Source organism: Emydura macquarii, unplaced genomic scaffold, assembly GCF_026122565.2.
Source record: "Emydura macquarii macquarii isolate MOO-44397 ecotype Brisbane River unplaced genomic scaffold, CSIRO-AGI_Emac_v2 contig_1043, whole genome shotgun sequence".
NCBI lineage: Eukaryota > Metazoa > Chordata > Testudines > Chelidae > Emydura > Emydura macquarii.
The window spans coordinates 10,991,220-11,007,853 of NW_027131180.1; the positions used below are offsets into that span (position 1 = coordinate 10,991,220).

General features: G+C 41.7%; 1 protein-coding gene across 1 annotated transcript in view; it reads right to left on the minus strand.

Annotated features, from left to right (window-relative positions):
* Positions 1 to 16,634, minus strand: part of RPGR (retinitis pigmentosa GTPase regulator) — a 108,311-nt gene that overhangs the window by 15,042 nt on the left and 76,635 nt on the right. The gene's annotated exons all lie outside the window — the stretch shown is intronic.

Here is a 16,634-nt window from a genome sequence, read left to right on the forward strand (position 1 = left end):
AATCGATCCATGATTAAGAATTATAGTACTGTACGATGCCCCAAGACCACACTGTGCCTCTCCCGCCTTTTGGAGCGCTGTGTCTCATGCACACAGAGCTCCATGCGCTGCTGCCAGAGTACACAGATCTTGTGGCAGTGCGCGCCGCTGCGACATCTCGCAGCGTTGTACCCTCTGGCGGCAGCGCGTGCTGCCACCACGGGCCAGACCAAAAAGGTTGGTGGGCTGTATCCGGCCCACGGGCCGGATGTTTGACACCCCTGAACGAGATGGTCATAATGATCCCTTTTGGCCTTAAAAATCTATGAATCTCTACCTCAGTAAGAGTGAAATGTATCACTGCAATGGGCCAGCCAAAGGCCTATGCAGCACTTAAGTCCCACTTCAGTCCTATTTTGAGGAATTAAGTGGTTCATAGGTCTTGTGCTGGTCCATTCCACCAGGGTAAATTTCATCCCATAAACCTAATCCTTTCCAAACTGAATAGAAGAGTAAAGCCCTGATGCACAAAGTTTAAACAAAAAGGAGGGTGGGTCAGAGGTGGAAAACAGACATGTCTCAGGTGATACTGCATTAAGTCTGTGTGACCCAAGAACCTATTAATGCCAACTAGCAAGAAGCTACAGAGGGGTTACAGTGTCACATTGATCATCAGTATAATTGCAAAATGCACAAGTGGGTGTTGTATAAGGAGTTATGTATAGACACAGAAAATTATGTTCTTAAAGTCTGCGGCTAGAGACTGGTCACCAGCAAAGGTGAAAAACAGGTTTGCTGTCAGACATGCAAAATTTATGTAGGTGGCTGTTTACATGTAAATTAAGTATTGTATAGTTCAGAATGGGTCTCCTCTCACCAGTTGGAACTGAATGCTAATGGAAGACTGTAAGAACTTCAAAGAAAGACAAATAACAGGAAGAAGCAAACAGTGGGCAGAGACCCCTATCCTGAAGTACATATTGAAGGTTGGGGGACTCTATTGGGGGAGTCAAAGAAAACACCCTATCATTCTTCACCTAGGAAGTAAATGGACAGCACATTCTCTTTATGAAAGAGGAGTCTTGACCAAGCTTGGTTGAAAAGGTTGGATAGTAACAGTGGGTAAGATAGGTTCTTTAGACTGGAGGTTAACCTGTTAGTTAAGTTTAGTCTCCAGAAAGCATGTTATGACTTTGTTTTATACATAACTATATGTTTCCAATATTCTTACTCACTAGCACTTGATTCTTTGTTCTTTGACAATAAACTTATCCTTGTTTTCACTAAAAATATATCAAAGTGATGTGATCCTGAGCTGAATCTTATAAGCTGCTGTCAGAGTGTCCCGAGGACAAAGGGCTGAACACTGTAAAGAACGCTCTGAGAGCTCGGGGAGTTGGTGTGTGCCTCTCTCTAATCTGCCCAGAGAGAGCAAGTGCTGCGGAGGCCTGGAAGGCAGTGCTTGTGCTGGTGGTTCCAGGGAGCTGAGCCACAGCAGGCACAGATAAAACATCCTCATGCTACGGGCAGGTTGTGGTGAGGTGCCATAAAAACATGGCCACTTCTGGGGAGCGTCACAGTGTGACCCTCTGTCTTACCTGTGAATTTTCTTTCTAAGACCCTCTATGTCAGACAGATTTCACACTGGGGAGTTCCCAGTCTCCATGGCAATGGAGGCAGGCCAGACCTTTGTTCTGAGCCTAGGCTTAGGACTAGCCTTCAGGTAGAACTCTCTGGAACTATAACTTCCAAAGTTGAAAAATACTAAATTATATAAGTATTTAAAATTACAATTCAGCTAAAATCATTTTCAGCAGAGCCTTGACATGAAATTGAGGGATTTCCTGGAGGAACCCCCTCTTTCCCTTCAAACTACTTACCAAGTGAGCAATAGCCACAGAGGTGGGAGGTGCAACCCTGGACATAATGCGATCTTCTGAGGAGGGAGGGTCAGGCTACCTCACATGGAGGGTCCTAGCACAAAAATTCACAGGTAAGACAGAACTTTCCCTTTTTCACTCGCCTCCATGTCAGACAATCTTCACAGACAGACGCAGAAAGCAGGAAATCATCTATAGCAAGGATTCAATTTACCCATAGAGAACTGAGAAGGAACTTAAAAGATTGTTGAGGCATCCTGTTCTGTAACACTCTTCCACTGCATCAGCATGGGTGAGGGTGTCAATCCCAAAGTGTTGGAGAAATTGTGAACAGATGAAACTGTAGTAGTCTGATGGACCCTCCCTCTCATAAGATGTGTAATCTCTCTGCCCACAAAATTGCTGCTTTTTTCAGAGTGCTTAGTAATGAGAGGAGCCGAAGGATTGATAAGAGTAATGGTCCTCAGGAATCTGTTATGTGATGGTGATGAGAGAGTCTCATGGGTTGATTACAGTGCAATATTTCTGCAGTCAGTGATCTGGTTTTAGGCTGCAAATAGCTTCCTCAGTAGGCTTCCAACCTGGCCTGTGATGCACCGAAAGGTTCTAAGCTTGTCTTGCTGAGCCAGTCGACTATGACTTTCCTTCTTGGTGTAGGACCATGAGGAACAGAGTAAGAACTTCTGTCTAGGATATGAATTAGACTACTTCTTTCAGCAATGCAGAAGGTTTTGTGCCTTCTTAGCATGTAAGTACACACTATGTTTCTGAAGAATCATCAGCTGGAAATGGAGATGGTGCTTGATGATCCATAGCATGAGACAAGTTATGTTCCATGTCTCCTCTTTGAGCCACATCCCTACCCTCCAAGTCATATAGATGTCCAGATATGTTCCCCTTACATAGCGTCTAGTATTTATACTCTGCTTCTATGCTTCTCTGGATTCAATACCAAACAGCTGTTAAGTAATATTAAATATTAAGAATAAATTCACCGAGAGATGCTAGTACTGAACTGAACCAAGATCTCTTTATACTGATTTGTTGCAATTGCTCAGTGGAAGTGAAACAAGAATTGTGCTGGGTATGAGACTAACTAGCCCAGGAGCCAAGTCAGATTTTCTCTAAGGAGAGGGTGTGCTAAAGTTTGCAAATCAGACACTATCTTCCTCCCTCTCTCTTCTGAAATAACTATTGATTTGGATAATAACAACTTAGATACTGAAGGTTTGTAAAGGCCATAATTGGCCCTTCCACTTGATCACTCAAAGCCATGTTTCTGAAGGCTTTTAGTGATGGCTACTGGGCATTGTGTAACATGAGGAGAAGGTTATCTAGACAAGGATATCCCTTTCACTTGAAGAGAGGGATGATATGTTATTTATGAATATCCATGTAGAAGTTATAATCCAAAAAGGGAGTCTTCTATTGAAAATATTGCTTCTTGTAGCAGAAACAGAAGTATCTCCAGTTGACTCTCCCTGACAATATCACCAGTAGCTCTCCAGAAGGTTTATTTTCAAATTCTGACATTTGGGGAAAATAATGTTTAATGGATTTCAGTATTTCCACCTGGCATATTGATCTCCTTATGAACTCATTGAGAGACCTGAGATCTAAAGTGGTCTGCATGTCATTTTCTCTTTGTACCACAAAGAATTTTGTGCTCTTTCCAAAATATCTGTCCCTCCACCAAATTGATTCTATTGTTCCACAATGTAGGAGATGGATTACTGCATCCTTTCATCTTCTGATGCCATGAAGGGTCTTGTTGAGAGTGTTGGTTTATTTTAATTTACTTTGGGGAAAAAGGATAACTTGTCTCTAGGACAATGAGTGAGTTCTATTGAATAGCTTTCCCTAATTATCTCAAATATCCATTTTCTCAGGCAGTTCACTCCCAGATGAGGGCTTACCCTGAGGTGTCCCTCAGAAGGGGGATCCCAAATGTGGGAAACCAAAAAACCAAGCTTTTGGGGTTGGATAATTTTCCAGAGACTCCCAGCCGTGGTCTTCCAACTCTCAGGAGTTGTGTAATCCTCTGTGCTAGAACCTGGAAGGGCAGAAGCTTCAAAGGGAACCCTTGATGAGATAAGGTACTTTGAAGATTCTCTCAGTGGAAGGAAGGAGAGACTTTTCCCCTTCTCTACAGCCTCAGCGACTGCTTTGTCTCAGTACTTCCCAAAGAGCTTACCAATAAAATATGTGGAAGGATTTTAGATGCTATCCCGCAATTCCAATTTCATTAAGTGGAGCCACAGTTGTCCCCAAGATACCTCTTTGAAAATTCTGAATATACAGCAAGTCAGAATAAGGTAAAACATCATGCACTGAAAAAGCTGCTAAGGAAAACTAGTTTAAATTATATTCTGTGTGGTGGGTTTTGGAAAGGTTGGGAATCGGAGTGGGGAGTTGTGCAAGTTTACAATGGCCTTTCACTTGAACACAGACTGCCACAATAAGAGACTACAGACATTTTTCTCAGGGCTGAAGCTACCATATCCAAGTTTAGCCTGAGTGATGATCTTCTCCTATCTATGGGTTTGTCAGGCAGGGCCATCCCTGTGGGGGTGTGGGGCCCAGGGAGAAGCCAGGACCCTGGTGACAGCTGCCCGCCTCCAGCCCGGTCCCGGTGCACAGCCAGGAGGTGGGCTGCAGCCATCCACCTCCCACCCAGTCCCACTGTGCAGCTGAGAGGCGGGCAGCAGCTGCCCGCCTCCCGCCAGGTACCTGCTCCCAGATGGGAGGCGAGCAGCAGCCGCTCCCTTCCCACCTGGTCCCATGCCGGGACCATGGCAGCAGCCTTCCACCTCCCAGCTGATCCTGGCGCAAAACGCGGGGCCCCCAAAGCGCAGGGTCCGGGGGTGGTTGCCCCAATTTGCTGTACCCTAGGGACCGCTCTGTTGTCAGGAGTACTCCTTCGGTTGGTATGACCATGCCCTTTACTAAGAAGGTTGCAGCAGGCTTAACCTTAGGCAGATTAATGAAAATCTCTTAGTCCTTACCTACAAGTAAGTCTTGAGAGGGAACTCCACCTTAATCACACCCCCATAAACCAGGTGAAGAATTACACAGCTCTTCAACTTTGCAAAGTGGGTTTTTTAATTTGTTTCGTGTTTCAATTTCTAAAAACACAAGCATCTACAAAGATAGCCCCCTCATTCATGCTTACTTCTAGGAAGCTTAGTTGAGAGTCTGCGGTACCTTGTTCATAGCTCTAGAGATCTCTCCTTCGCTTTAGTGAATCTAGAGGAAAGACTCTCATGAGAGGTTTTTAAACTGTGGGCAACATTCTTCACCAGTCTCTCGGCCAAAACCCTGAAAGGGGGAGGAGCCCTGTGAGGGAGAGAGGAAAGGAAAACAGTAGGCACCTTATGAACTCCTGTGAGACCCCTGGAGGCTGGAAGGGGAAAGAGGTAGCTCCATCTCCCAGGAAAAGAGATCTAAAATGCTTCGCCCCATCCTTCCTACTGCTTGGTCTAGGTTGAATAGGGAGTGACTTGGATCCACTGGAAGCAAATGACTCATTGATATCAGAAAGGTCACAGGAGCTGGCACCTTTCATAGCAGCTAATGTTGTGCAAATAAAACAGCTTGTGGGAAGTGGGAATACTTTGATGCCATCTCAATCACCTCAGCGTGGACCTTACAAGACTCGGAGAAGGAATTTTTTGTCCTGCTTGCTACAGAGAGGATTTTTGCCTCCTGCCAAGATTCAGGAGACTCCAATGAAACTTTCCTGCTTGCCCTGCAAGCTGTGGAAATGGGGTCCCATGCCTAGGGAAGAGGCAGATGGCTTTGAAATAAAATTTAGTCCCAGTTCCATGCCACTGATTCTGGTTTAGTCTCAATGAAGGGAGTTTTCATGTAGCTGCTCATCTGTCTTTGCATGGGCCTCAACCACACACTGTCTAGGAACCAAATTTCATGCAGCCTGCTGAACTGTCTCCACATGGACCTTGCCCATACAGGAGCTGAGGGCTGAGTTCCTGGGGTCTGCTGTGGCTGTCTGCCATTTCTAAAGTAGGAGGAGAGGCGCTGTCCTTCAAATTCTCCTCGGACACTCAAGGTTTTTTATCAGTTTTGAGAAGAAAAAACTTTGAAACCAATGAGGAAACAGAGACATTTAGTTGAAAATCTTTGAAAGCTCTGCTATAAAGGTACACTGGGAGTCTGCTGTGTGCGCGACTTGAAAGCCGAGAATTCTGGGGCATTCTTCCTGAGGGCTGGTCCTAAGCCCAAGCTCAGAGCGAAGATCTGGTCTCCTCACAGTTACCAAGGAGAAGACTGACAGAGGAGACCGAGAATGAGGCACTTAGCTATGCTTTCTTTCCATGCTCCCACTACTTCTGCTGTTGGCAGCTACTCAGCATCCCTCACAATAATGCACAAAGTTTCCCTCACTACTGTCCAGCTCATCCCCTTAGGTGTCCAACGCTCTGCTCATGCTGTACAGGCTCAATCTCAACACTCTCCAACAACATTACCTTCAAAGTGAACAGTTCAGAAATGTTCACCAATTACTGTGCTATCTCACGCTTGAGGTCACAAGTCAATCGAAGGAAAAGCAAATACATGTGTGGAAGCAGATTTACAGCAATATGTGAAGCAAAAGGCTTTGCAGACAAAAAATCATATGCTCCTGCAAAATTTCTAGAAAGCAGAGGTATACTGTGGATTCTGCTTTGCCATGCACTATCCCTTTATGAAAAGTTTGAAAAGCAGTCAAGTTAGTTCTAAATGTTTTGGCTACACTGCAGTTTTAAAGTTTATTCTTTGTAAAACAAATACAGCTGCATAAATATCTCTAATTTCACATAACAGATAGATTACTCATTGTTTTGTACACCCCCAGTTTACTAAGAACGATATGCAAACTCAAATGTCACCTTTTTCATATTATGCTTTTAAATTTAAGGTTTCACCTTTTAAAGAGATCACAAATTAGATCCTATGGATCAGACCCTGGCTTGCAATAGGGTCTCCCTATGAGCTGCCTTGGTGGTACAAAGGGACCAAAAAGATCCCTAAATAGGTGGTTCAGGATTACCTCACTGTGGGTGAATGTAGGGCTGGCAGAACTCCTCCATGTCTTCCAAGTGTAAGTGGTGGGAGGGAATGCAGCCAGAACATCCCCACTGATTTGACAATCACGGTCCAGTGCAACAGACCCAACTAGGCCTTTACAATAGCATATTTAAAACTGGCTAATCTAAATTACATCAAGGGACCAAACCAACCAAGCAGCTCCAGGAATAGGAGAGATGAGTGTTGGTATAAAGCTACTTTTGCTTTTTATAACACACAGCTTGGGTCCTGTGCAGAGTACAACTCAGGCAAACTGAAGAATTGGGGCCTATGCTATAATCTAGTTAGGATGTAGCCAATAGGCTCATGATTCTTGTGACTTTTGTGGGTAAGATTTCCCCCCTTCAATTCTCAGGAGAATAAGCCTCTTTTAAAGCTTCACAAATATTGAAAAGTAATGGCCTCTTGCATGGATGCATTGTGGGTTGAATGTGGACAGGTTGAGAGTTTTAGAGATCCCCACTGCACTCCCATGCAGCAGCTGGGCAGAATATATACCTAGCAAGACCCTGAGTATGAGATGGGGCACTCAGACAGAGCAGCTGATAGCCCTCATGGGTACAAGGGAGTGTGGTCAGCTGACATGGGCACACAACCAGGGTGCATGCTGCCTTCATCATAAGACCTTCATCATGAGGGAACATGAACACTAATCTTTATATGGGCAGTGGTGAGGGATTCTAGAGAGGGCATTGCTACAGACCATCCTACCCTGCTGAGGCAGGACTTCACAGGAATCCTCCACTTGGTGATTATTTTGTTTTTCTCCTCTCCAGTGCATTCAGAGATGGCAAGGACAGGATTTTGCCCTCTGAGGGATTGTTTATATGGGGGAAATACATCTTGCTAATTAAAATGTGATAACACTTGTTCTAACAATATTAAATAGATCCAGAAGGGTAGCCGTGTTAGTCTGTATACAGCAAAGACAACGAGAGTTCTATGGCACTTTAAAGACTAACAAATTTAATATTTGCAGACATAAGCTTTCGAGAGACTTAGCTCTCTTCTTCAGATGCAGTAATACAGAAAATAGGTAACACAGAGGTATCTTATAGGTATCCAGGTATCCTCAATATTAAATAGAGGTTTGGTAGAATTCTTTTTTTTTTTTTTTTTTTTTTTTTTTAAATAATTTTGATGGATAATATCAATGTTTATTTTTAAGCATTTTTTAAATTTTTATCAATTGGAATTTTCACAGTTGTGGGAAAATAGTGGGAGGAGTGTAAACAACAAGGAGGGCCCAACAATTATTTAATGACAGTAGATGTTGAGATTAAAAAAGATAAAGCTTTGTAACCATTAAAACAAATATCACATGTCAAAATATATAAAGTAAATATTCTTAACTCAAATTCTAGTAAGTTCTCAAGCAGCATTTTTCTTACTTTGCTTATTTGTAAATTTCTATTATTATTGATGGAAATATTTTTTCTTCAGTTTTTGTAAGTACAGTGAAATTGACATTTACCAACATTTATCCATAAAAATCTAATCCTTCCAAGAGTAATTAAATATGACTTTGCCATGAGTGTGGACAGTCATTTAAAAAAAAAAGTTATCTAATCTCTTCAAAGAGGGCTACTAATCTCTTCAAAGAGGGCTACACTAATGCAAACTACGATCCTTTTAATTCGTGCCCACTGCGTCCACATGAGACAGTTACACCACAGCACTTTGCTGCACAATGCTCACTGTTCATGCCCCGACAATCCAAACTGCAGGACAGCGTAGATGAGCTGAAACTGCATATTCCTATCTGTTATACCTGTTCTCCTTTCTCCATTCCCTCCAATTGTTTGGAATGCCCTTTACTGCACCTTGTCCTACATTATTCTATAAACTCTTCAAGGCATATTTCTCCTTATGTGCTTCTACAGTGTGCAGCACGATGGAGCTTTGATTTGATTGGGGTATATGGGTGCCACTGCAATATAGTGTGGCAGATTTACAATTGCAAAGCCCAGGACAACTAGGGTAAAGGAGACAAACCAATTGCGTCAGATGGCCAGTCAAGGCTGCCTGCCATAGAGGGTATCTGTGACATACAAACATACTAGACATAGGATAAAATTTCAAAAATGCCTGAGACACTTAGGAACATAAGTCCCAGTTTCAAAAGTCACATTCAGTGGGATTTATGTTACTATGTCACTTGTGAATATGGAAATTAGACTCCTAAATCTAAGGCACTTTTGAAAATTTTACCCATAACATTAGTACACGGAGAAACACAGATCATGCCAGTTACAAAGTATACCAGCCTGTCTGCTGCCCTCTCACAGGTACACTAAGAATACAGTAGGTTCATAAGCATCATCTACTGTTAATCTCCCTTATTGGAAACTAACTCCTTTAACACATATTATATTTAAAACTAAATATTAATTTGATAGGTAGTCCAGCATTATTTTATCTAAATTTTAATTGCACTTTTGTGTTTTACCATGCCTATCCATCTATTTCTTATTTGCTTTAGTATCTGGAAACATTTATCCTGCAGGGTCCCTTCTTCTACACTCTGTCTCATATTAAAGTAACCTTTGGAACTGATTGACAAATCTGAAATGGTAATTATCCCTTATATCAATGCTTTGTCTTGAGTTTTTACTTTGGGTGGGGAGCAAGCACATTGTATTGGACCAAGATGTTTCTATATGGTAATACAGTTGGTCCTACTATGATTTAAGTGAATTGCTGCTGTGAATCTTCCCAAAGGCGTCAGTCTTTGCCATTTTGTCCAAGTAGAGCATAAATAACTACTGTGTTTTTATAGTTGTTCGTTTAATAATTACAGTTGTTTGGATTAGTGTTTGTTTTAAGTATCAGCTTAATCCCTTTTATTGTACAAGCAATCCAAGTGGACTTTAACATCTTTTCTGCCAGCAATGAATATAGAGGATTACCATATTCCATCAGGACTGGAATGTTTTTATTTACATATTCCCAGGTCAAGTCAGCATTAGAAATAGCTCAGAGATGGTATGTTTTTAATATACAAAACTGTATGTTCTGAAAAGAAGCAAGCTTTGTGGAAAGAGCAAACAGATCAAATTTAGATGGCCTCAGGCATAACTGATCTAGCTTAAATGGACACCTGTAGAGTTTGAAGCCAGTTTTAAGGAGTTTTGCAAAGCATCATACAACAAATTTAAGGCTATCATTTCTTCCAGACCACTTTAGGTATTAATGTCAATATATTTTAATCTTCAGTCATTTGGGAAAAGTCATACCAAAAGCAGTCCCAGCCATTTAAATAAAATAGATAATCAAACTAGGATAGACTATCAAATCACAGTATGCTTATGATATCAACCACTTAGTGAATCTCTGGAAAATATGATGCAAAGGATATTAATTATTAATGCTAATAGACACCAGAGAGACTTAGGAACATTAGCCCAGGTTTCTGGCTTTAATTTGTACATCTTTTCCAAATGCTTAAAGAAGGAAGCTTTAACATCAACAGTATGCCATGCAGCTTCCACAAATTTCTCAGCTGAGTAGTGGACAGGCACTATGTTTTTACTGGTATCATGCCTTGGAAACAGAGAAAATATTATTTTTTCACCTTTTTCTAAACATTAGATATTATGACCTAAATTTTCAAAGTGATGAGTGATTTTCATGCCTCAGTTTTTTTATATCTAAACGGAAACATCTTTAAAAGGTCTGATTTTCAATTTCACTTTATGTAAATGTGGCCTCTTTACGGTGTTTCAAGTGCTGAGTGGTCAAAACAAATAATCAATTATTCATTCAGCTCTACAGGCTACAAAGGGTCAGATGCTTTAAAAATGCATCTGCCAACCCTCTCAGTATCATTAAAAACTCATAGGGCTTTAGTTGCTATATCAGCTTCATGAGATGAGACAAATCTTCTCCTAACCACCTCTATAAGGGACCTGGTTATGTGGAAGAATCTGACTCTTCCAAGGTAGAAGTGCCATTAATGTAAAGAAAAAAAAATGTTTTTCTTTCTGATTGTGTGCCTGGATATGTATCCAAGCACTTCCCCTTCTTTGCTAGGGCAGTTCAGAGTAAGATTTCTGAGCAATCTTTACCTCCAACATTGCAACCATTGCAATTTTTGCAGTAAATTATGAAGTCCTGTGATTTGCTTGAAGATGGTGATAATATTATTGTACATGCCTCTTCTCCTAGCCTACACAGGGAAACAGCCAGACTAGGACAAACTGCATCATGATTTTGCCCAAGAAACAACGGGGCAAAAGATCTGTCAGCCACGTCCTATATGTAAACCCCAGTCCATGCATTTTCCTCCAGTTTCCCCCCTCCCCCCCCGTGTCTGGAAACAGACACTTTGCCTCAGTGTTCATATCTAGCTCTCTCTTACTTCTCTTTGTCTCTCTCTTATTCCAGCTCTCCAACAGTAGACAAGGAAGACAAGAAGGATGAAGGAGCTACACTGAAAGGAAAAGCAGAGAAAGAACAGGCAGTAGAGACATAAGCTCTTCCAATAAATCCTTGCTTCAAGTAGAGGTCCTAACTGCCAGTGGTTAACAGCATTCTGTTACATTTCTGAAATAAACAGCAGGATAGCAGGATCTTATTCAGAGGACAAGGCAGTATGCCGCATTTATTATGAATACAGAAAATATTTGAAAAAGCAATTGCCTAAAACACACTTCCACACCGTTCTCCCCCCTCCAACCTCACCCCTACCCCCACCCCACACACACACGAGTTCTGCAGGAGGGATGTAATTACCAGCCTCTGTGTTGCTCAAGCTGAATCACTGGCTAGGTGACTCAGACAGGAGGATGAAGCCAGGCTCTGTCAGTCGCAACATGATGCTCCTTGGGGTTTGCAGAACGAGCCCAAAGTTCAGGGTTTTTTTACTTTATTTTTATACTTATTTATTTTTATTCAGGTTTATGGATTTTGTTATGTTAGATAATTTTTTTGTTTGATGTAATTGTTAATTACATTTGATATCACAAGTGTGACAGCTTTCAATCATCATAGTGGAGACTGGGGTGGCATGAACAAACAATCAACGTGTCCGGAACATCCCTATTTATAATGCCTAGTTTTGTTTTTTTTTAGTGTGAGGATTAACCCTTAAGCTTCAAATACGTATCCATGGTCTGGGCCTGCTCTGGTTCAGGCCTACATCACAGTGCTGGGGCCTACAATTCCCTCCAATCTCTCAAGGAGCTAAGACTGGGCCCCTTTTACTTCCCTGCCTAGAATACTGCAAGCCCTTCAAGACTCTGTGCTTTCAATTCAGTTCCTCAGCCACATTTTCTCCTCCAGCCAGCCTGTAATGTGGATTACCCAAGCTGCTCTTGCAGCAGTGAGCCTGTCCTCCTGCTGGACTACATAGTTGCTACACCCTTTGGCGCGCACGCGCACACATGCGCACACACTCTTCTTCTCTATTGGTGATTTCTCTCTACGCTCCTGCTGGCATTTTTAAACAAACCTGAATTGTGCCTGCTCTCACATTGTGCTTTGGGGGACCCCACTGCACAGTTCATACCAGTCACATGGCACCGTCCAGTCCCACCCATTTCCAGACAGTTGCCTTGTTTGGCCGTTGTAGCCATGGCCCTAGTTTCCTCTTTCTAATGTCATCCCTTCACCCCACAAACTTTGCAGGTCCTACCAAGACTTAGCGTGAAGATATGACCTGGGCAATTTTAAGAGGACCCTTCTTCCAAATTCAGATTTTTCAGACTCACAGACCTCCACACACCTGGAAGGAATGCCACAGTTCCTTCAGGTCACTCCTAAACATCTTTCCCACCAGGATGACTTTCTTGGAGACGATTCCTACCTTCATATTACTGTGATACAAAAAGGATTCCTCCTGAATCACAGAAGGCTCAGGATCCCATTATCTTTATCTTTCATATCCTTGCAACCCTTTAGAGTTAAGAACCCTTGGTTACAATCCAGGGATCTGGAGTGAAATTTTCAAACACACCTCTTAGTTACTTAGGAGCACAAGTCCTATGGGCTTCCAAGTAGACATGTGTTCCTAAGTCATACAAGCACTTTTGAAAATTCTACCCTGGCTGTTTAAATGGACTTCTCTAAAATATAGTTTGCCTTCCCCCTGCACTCTGCCATCCAGGATATACTCTGATTGATTTTATTGCAGAGAGGCCAATAAATGTAAAATCTGTATATGTTTTTAAATTTTATTGTAATTCTGTAGTTTTAAGATGTGTCAAATGATTTGAGCCTCAGACAGGTGCTTGATAAAAAATAAACAGATACTTTAAGCCTCTAATTAAAAAAATATTCTAAGTATATCCAACCTTTGTCATGGTGGTTCACAATTCTGGGCTCATACTGGATCTGCCTGCTGATCTGGGTTGCCAGTTGATGCTAATACAAAATGCCTTTTTTCATCTACAGTTGACCTGGGAGTGTGAACATTCCTCTTCAACGTCAGAGATCCATGCCCTTCTAATCACAAGATTTTTGTTTAATGCAATGAGTCCTATTTGAAGCTACCTTTAATAAGCACCTGGAAGCCACAAGTGTGGAACACAGAGGATCATCACTTTAGTAGGGTATCAGTTACATTAGTATGTAACAAATACTTTATGCTCTGAATTGGCTAATTGTCCACTTTCAGGTGCAGGTCAGGATATTGGTTATACTCTATAAAGCCTTAAATAAACAGACACAGTATAGCAGTGGAGGGCTCTTTGTTCCCTCTTGCTGTCTCTCTAGGATAGGTGGGAAAGCAATCACAACTGAGGACAAACATGTCTGATCTTTCTCCCTGAGAGATTATGGCAATTTTCAGAGTTCAGTACAAGATTCTGGTTATTCAGAAGTCTGATATCTAGATTTCCAACAACAAGGAATGGGTTCTTGAGATATTTTTGTAGATTTATATGAATTAACATAAGGTTCCTAAATAAGGATGCAATGGGCACTCTTGCAAACCTCTAAATGAGACAGTGATCAAACATACTAGTTTGGTCTTTTTGCTACAGACTTGTAATAGTCTATGAAGTTTTCAGCAGTACAAATTAATTTTTCTGAAACAACCAAAACCCCCATACCTCATCCAAATATTTTCACATACAAAAGCCTAGGTTTAAGTGTACAATTATATTTTGGGCTCAGCGAGTGTCTCCAAATCAAGAACATATTGTGAAATATAACTCAGGATGATATTGGAGATTTCCAAATTGCACAATCAAAACATTTGGCTCAGTTGCTCACACATGCTGCCACGATACCAAACCATCATATATTTGCACTGCATTTCAAAAGACAATTTGTTAGTGTACATCAGCTTCAGTACATTCCATTAAAATGTACAGATCTCACAACTGACCAGAATGCTACATGTTCACATGGTTTACTATATAAGGGGTTGATCCTGTGCCAAATTAAGTCAATGGCAATGTTGTCATTGACTTCAGTGGATGCAGAAATCAGAACCTATGTACATTTCCAGTGTACCAGCTGTGTGGTAAATTGGTGTCAGGATATTTTTCTTTGATATTTATTCTAAAATTAGAAATAATACCACAAGTTCTGTTGAAATCATAATGAACAATTCAAAACATATTTATGAGGTTTCCCATATATATAACCCATCAATGTACAGCTGCCATCAAACTGTACAAAATAAAACACATTTTAGAACAGACTATTTAAATCTTGGCACAAAGCCAAAAGAAATGCTGAAATTCTTCCTTGTTATGTCACCAAAATAGAATACTTCGCATATAACATTTCATAATTTGAAGTTCTCAATTTGTTTCACAGGAGAAGACTGTGGGCCAAAGCACGGGCCTGCATAACTTAGGAAGGGAAGAAGGTGACAGTGACGAGCCATCAGGACTGAATAAATGACTATGTTTATGTATATTGGCATTTTCAGATAAAGTCATGCAAAAACTTATTTTGTTGAATTCAATTAAGTTTTGGAAGTATAAAGGGGATGACCTCTCTTTCAAAATTTTGTGTCTACTGGAGTGTTTCAGAAGTATTGCTGCAGTGCTACTTAAGTCCTGCACTTAAATCTGTGTGTATCTGCTAAGGAATAGTTAAACCAGACTGAACTACCATAGTATTGCAAACAAAGTACTATACAACTGAACTGTATGAAAATTTGAGCAGGGATGAATAGGTGTCAGTTCCATTATGTTAATGAAGTTAGTAGTCCCACAAGAGGTCAATCATGTTGGTGTACTGTGCAGTTTATGTAACAGTTCCTTGGAAGACCCTTAGAAGTGCTGCAGCTGCATTGTGCTTCTCCTGTTACAGAAGGCGCAATCCTCATAGCAATATTAAATCACTCTCTTCGCTCTAATGCATCCCTATTCAGTCAGGCCTAGATGATGAGTAGTCCCTGCATGGCTGCACAGTGGTCAGAAAGAAGCTCCCTATCCCACTGTATGGCTGTACAGGGGCCATTCGCAATAGTAATCCTTGCACTCCAAGAAGAAGAACTGATCTTGCCCCTCCCCACACCAGAGAGGAGATGGGGCCATGATTTAGCTTCCCTACTCCCCCCAGAAGCCTTGGGAAGGGGCGGGGCCAAGCACTACTTCCTAATGGATGTAGAAAACTGTGCTTCCCATTTGCACAAGGGGACTCCATCTACTCAGGCTGTGGCTTGAAAGCAATGATCTAGCTGTCAGTGAAGAAACAGTCCCTGCTCGGATTTGAATTAGACATCATTGGCCTCAAAAGCAATAGCTTGTCACCTAAACTAAAAAAGACTCTCCAGTAGCTATCAGCAGACATAGCACAGATAGATAGAAGCCTGGAAGGAAACTATTAGGATTTGAGTCGTAACTCTGCAAGATGTTCAGTCTAAGGAAAACAGTTTCAGTCTATACAAATCCCTTTTCAGCATTACCCTAAGTTAAATCACAGCAACATTCCAGCAGCCCTAGGACTTGTAATGTATAACTTGAGTTCAACTTTGTATCATAATTAAATATTTTCATAACAATGCAGTGATACTTTTGCAGCACATTTGCAATATAAATGAGGCTCCATTATTAGAGAAGTCTGTTTTCAGTTCCTTAATGAGTCCATTTATTTTGTGCACAGGGTGACCATGTGTCCCGTTTTGGCTGGGACAGTCCTTTCTTTAAGTCATGCCCAGAGGTCCCAACATTTTTTGGCAAAACTGGGCATTTGTCCTGTTTGCTCTTGACAAGTTGGCAAGAGCAAATGGGACAAATGCCCAGTTTTGCCAAAAATTGGGGTGCAACCCCTAGTGGGATATGGAGCAATGGGCAGGGGACAAGTGATATCACAGGAGAAAGGGCTTGGGTGAGCAGCTTGGGCCAACCTGGCCCCACATGAGCAGATGGGCCAGCAGCAGGGGCGGGCAGCTCCAGCTGACCCAGCCCAGCCCCGCAGGAGGAGGCAGGGCGCTCAGACCGGCCATATGTGGCTTCCTATTTTCCCTTTGGGAAAATATGGTCACCTTAGTGTGCAACTTACATACTGTTTACACAGGCCACTCTACTTTGACATAAGAATGCGCATATGCATCCCTTTTTACCAGGATTTACAAACACTGATGTCAGACCAATAAGGTGTATAAATCAACATTATGCATGTTCCTTAGCTAGAAATGGTTGCATTTGGAGTTCATTTTGAGGACTTTACCTTGAACAGCACAATCCAGAAAATTCAGAAACTTAGAACTGTTATGTTTTCATAGGC